Genomic DNA, 5,709 nt, shown 5'->3' on the forward strand with positions numbered 1-5,709 from the left:
GACAGAACATGGGCTAAACTTCCCAACACAAGAGGGACTAGAAGAGCTCACATCTTCCCCTCTAAGGAAAACTATGGTCTTCCCTGCCCTGGGCAGTATCTCAGCAAGGATGATTACTCTTGTTTTGAATTTAATAAATTGTCCTAGTTTATAAAAAAAAAAAAAAAAAAAAAGAATTAGTAGAGATAAAGTTAGCCCATATATGTTCATAAAAGTACTCTCCACCATGAAGATAAAATTATTTATAATTTGCATGTATCATATATGTTTCAAAATCTATACAGAAAGATTAACATGATTTCAATGCAGAATGGAATAATGAATAATTATAACAGATTAATGTATGCTCCCAATAATTGATAGATGACTGGTTATAGAAGTTTTTACAATATAGATCTCAAGTTTATATCAAAGGATATACAACACATTGTTCAGTAGATAAGAATGAAGAATGAAATAAATTTATACAGGGTTATATCTCTCAGCAAGCAATTGACATTACCCAGTGTCATTTTAACTTTTATTACTTGCACCATAATTAGGACAAACATAAAAGGTTCAAATTGTCTCAGACCAGCCCCTCTCAGTCTTCAACACAAATGAGAAGACAAAGAAAACCTCTTGTACACATCATAACCCCTCTGTGTATTAAGGGGAAAAGAGAATGGGGCAGAAGGACTTCAAAATTACATATCTGACTGGAGTGGTTTACATGAATAGGAAAGTGAAAAGGAGAGAGACCGTCTTGATGAAGTCTAGTCACAGGGTGCATGATGGGTCTTGTGGTCATTATCCACAGCTACTTGACCTCAATGAACGAAAATTATCTTTTCTGATATCTAAGGTTAGATCTTGTCAGCATACAATAATACAGTTAATAACATATTTTACCATTAAGACTCTTTGGAGTGAGGCCTACTTCTCCTAGTGTAACTTCTTCCAGTACAATTTCAGTAAAAAAACCTTACAGTTGTAAGAGCTAAAACTCCTTTCTGCTGCTTCTGTATAAAACATTGAACAGTTGGAGATACAGTTGAAAGTGAATATATACCAGACTTTTAAAAACTGACCACACAATCCTAAAAAAGATGAACCTGTTTCAAAAAATAAGTAATGTATATTGCTGCTGTTAAGTTCCATCGAGTCAGTTCTGACTCATAGTGACCCTGTAAAGGCTTTCCCAGGAGCGGCTGGTGCATTAACCTGAAGCGTCACTATAGACTGTATTATCTTATCACAATTCAGATAATCAAATTATCTTATCACAATTATCTTATCACAATTCAGATAATCAAAAGCTCACATGTCTAATTTAAAAACTAAAAAGCAGTTAATGAATTTTTTATGAAAATACTATTTATAAAACTCTTGAGAAGGAACGAAAAAGAAAATACAAGTGAAATATTTGCTGACATGAATATGTTACAAAATAAATTAATATAAATTATCTCAACCTCTGTGTTAGAATATCCTTTAAAAATTAGCCTTGGATTTTAAGAAAGAAAATCAATTAAAAATTATTTGGTGTTTATAATTTCTTCCGAAGGACTAAAGAGTAATTCCAGAAAAGACCTCAAGTAGTGACCAGCAGAAGAGCACACAAGTGACTGGTGATGAGGCTAGGACAAAGTATCAACTAAGTCAAGAACTGACAACTCTTCCATTCAAGCTCCAATACCATCAACTGAATAAACCAGCAATCTGAAGAATGCTAGGGAAATGAAAACCATAAAACTGCCCACAATTGAAACATTTCTTTTTAACTGTCAAATAATAAATGGTATCAAATTGACCCTCCCACCACAAATATTTACAAAATCAAACAAACCAAAAACAGCTTAACATAATTTTAAAAAGAAAGAAAGAGAGAGAAAGAGAGAAAGAGGGAAGGAAAGGAAGAAAGAAAAGGATGGTTGCAAGCATCATGCTTTAACAAAAACATCCAAGACTTCAGGTACAAGACACTGAATGGAAGAAAATGCATTTTTGTAAGCCTAATGTTTCCCTTCTACCTGTTTTATCTCTTTGAGATTACTGTCAGAATGGGATAAGGGACCCTAAAGAAAATAGAGGCCTGAGTTTCCAGCAGTTTCATTAGGACTGGGATACCAAAGCTGTAGTTCTGATTCACCAGCTCAACTCTCAGAGAAAAGGAATTCAAACAGAAGTAAAGCTGATATCTTCTGATTGGAATGTTGGTGTTGTTAAGTGACGTTGAGTCAGTTCTGAACCATAGTGACCCTGTATAGGGTTTCCTAGGAGCAGCTGGTGAGCTTGAACCACTGACTCTGTGGTTCAAACCAACTTTGTAATCCAGTGCATTAATCCACAACGCCACACCAGGAATCCTTTAATTAGAATAGAGTAAATCAAAAGAAACAACATTTAGTACTTCAAGATAATTAAGGAAATTAGTAAAATCCTATCAACACTGATAAGGGATCAACAGAGGAAATTTTATAAATTTGACTACTGTTATGTAAGGAAGAAGAAGATACCAGATCACATTACAGTGACGGGTATGAAAAAGTAGATAAAATAGACAAACATTTAAAAAATACAACTTACTAAAAACTCTCACTTAAACATGGAAAACATCTGTGTAGTCTAAAATTTAAAATATACTCACAAATAGTAGTTCAGCTGCAAGTGTCTTTCAAACAGTTAATAAATAACATCAATAAAATTCATAAAAAATTATACAAAAATACACAAAAAGTTTTTCTAAGCATGTTACCTGATATCAGCTATTTGTGATTTTAAAACCTGACATGGACATTTAAAGAAGGGAATACTATTGATCTGTGTTGAAAAGAAGCACAGAATTGTAAGTTCTAAATAAAATAGTAGCACTTTAAGTATAAAACATTAAAAATATAATGGACAATAATGCATTAAAACCAATTTCTGTTTACTCTCAGAACATAGTTTTAGCTTACAATTTAAAAAATCAATACATATAATTAATCATATTACCAGTTTAAACAATCATTGGTTAGATATCATCAAGTTCATTGTGCATAATAGCAACATTTCCCATAACAAAATGAAATACAAGCCCTAAGTTTTATGTCGTTTTTTTTTTTAAATACAAGCCCTAAGTTATTTGTTTTTTTAAAAACAATTATTGCAGCCACTTTGTCAAGTAATCTCCTTGAGGGTCGTCCTGTTTTTCACTGACCCTCGATTTAACCAAGCATAACAGAATTCTCCCAATGAGACAAATTCTTGCCATCCTCACTTCTAAGGAGCATTCTGGCTGAACTTCTTTTCATATCATTTTTGTTCCTTCTTCTGGAAGTCCATAAAATACTCAATATTTTTCACCAAAAGTATAATTCAAAGGCACCAATTCTTCTTTGATCTTTCTTACTCATTGTTCTGTTTACACACATATGAGGTGATCAGAAATATTATCACTTAAGTCAGGCACAATTTAGTCCTCAAAGTGACATCTTTGCTTTTAACACTTTAAAGAGGACTTTTGCAGTAGATTTTCCCCAATGCATTGCATCATTTGATTTCTGAACTGCTGCATCCAAGGATGTTGATTATAGGTCCAAGTACAATTAAATCCTTGATAACTTCAATACTTTATCTGTTTACCTTAATGTTTTTTACTGGACCAGCTGTGTGGATTCTTGTTTTATGTATGTTGAGGTTTAAACTATACCAAAGACTATATATAGCTGTTGTTCTTCATAAAGTGCTTTAATTTTGGCAAGATTGTGTCATTTGCATAATTCAGGTTGTTAATGAGCCTTCCTCCATCCTGATGCCACTTCTGTACTCATCTGGTCCAGTTTCAAGGATTATTTAGCCAGCATGCAAATTAAATAGTATAGCAAAAGGGTATAATTTGAACACATGCCTTTCCTAATTTTATACCATGCACTATTCCCTTGAAATGTTTGAAAGACTGCCTCTTGATCTATACACAAATTCGCATAAGCACAGTTATGTCTTCTGGTGTTCCTATTTTATGCAAAATTATCCAAAATGTCCTATGATCCACACAGTCAAATGTCTTTGCAAATTTAACAAGACACAGTTCAACATCTTTCTGGTATTCTCTTCTTTCAGCCAAAATACATTTGACTTCACAATGTTGTCCCTTTCTCCACGTCCTGTTTTGAATATAGCTTGAATATCTCACTTTCTGTCCCTATACTACTAAACACATTTAAAAAAATTATCACCAATTTTAGTTGTGTATGATATTTTTGAAATTTTAGATAAATGAATCATTAATATGGTTACCTTTTTTTATGACAAAAAATATTAATTTATTTCAGTCCTATGGCCAGTTAACTTTCTTTGGCCTTTTTTTTTTTTTTGGTCATAGATGAATTAGCGCTTTCAGCATTTCTCTGCTTTTGGAATATTTCTATTTGTATTCCATCAATTCCTGAAGACTGAATTTTTACTAATGCTTTCAATTAAACTGGACTTTTTCCTTCAATATCATTTGATCATATTATACCTCCTGAGATGGATGAACTTTGATCACTATTTTTGGCAGTACATACAGTGATTTTTAGTAGCCCTTCCATCATCTTTTAACGATGCTTGCTGCTTAAGTCAATGTTTTGTCCATAGAATCCTAAAAAATTGCAATCTGAATCTTGACATTTTTTCCCCAGTTTTCTTAGCTTAAAAATAATACTGGGTTGGTATAAATTTAGATATCAAGACATTTGGAATTCCTTATTATAATTAACTAGATTTAGTTATGTTTGAACAATTCAACTTTATGGAAAACAAAACAAACAAACCTCTTAGCAAATAGGAACAAAATGGAAATTTGATGATTACCTGACCATAACTGGAATCCTAGTGGCACAGTCGTCAACTTTTAATCAAAAGGTTGGCAGTTCAAACCTACCACTTGCTCCACGGGCGAAAGATGTAGCATTCTACTTTTGTAAAGATCACATTCTTGGAAAGACTTTTGGTCAACTCTACTCTTTCCTATAGGATCTGTATGAGTTAGAATCAACTTGAAATCAATTTGTTGTTGTTAGGTGCCATTTTGTCAGTTCTGACTCAGCAACCCTATGCACAATGAAATACTGACCAGTCCTGCACCACTCTTACAATTGTTGTTGCACTTGAATCCATCACTGCTGTCACTGTGCCAATCCATCTAGTTGTGGTCATCCTCTTTTTCACAGACCCTCCACTTTGCCAAGACTGCTGTCCTTTTCCAGGGACTGGTCCCTCCTGATAGTATGTCTGAAGTATGAAAGACTAAATCTCACCATCCTGGCTTCTGAAGAGCATTCTTGGTGCACTTCTTCCAATACAGATTTGCTTGTTCATCTGGAACTCCATGGTACCTTTAATATTATTCTCCAACACCATAAATCAAATGCACCAACTTTTCTATAGTTTTCCATATTCATTATCCACCTTTCCCATGCACATTAGTCCTCAAGCTGACATCTTTACTCTTGAACACTTTACTCTTGTGCAGCAGATTTGCTTAATGCAGTACAATATTTGATTTGTTAACTGCTGCCTCCATAAGTGTTAATAGTGGATCCAAGCAAAATATAGTCCTTTATAACTCAATGTTCTCTTCATTTATTATATTATTTATTGGTCCAGGGATGAGGATAATCATTTTCTTTACATTGAGTTACAACCCATACTGAAGGCTGTTGTCTTCATCAGTAAGTATTTTAAGTCCTCTTCACTTTTAGTAAG

The sequence above is a fragment of the Chrysochloris asiatica genome, unplaced genomic scaffold (assembly GCF_000296735.1).
Source record: "Chrysochloris asiatica unplaced genomic scaffold, ChrAsi1.0 scaffold00084, whole genome shotgun sequence".
NCBI lineage: Eukaryota > Metazoa > Chordata > Mammalia > Afrosoricida > Chrysochloridae > Chrysochloris > Chrysochloris asiatica.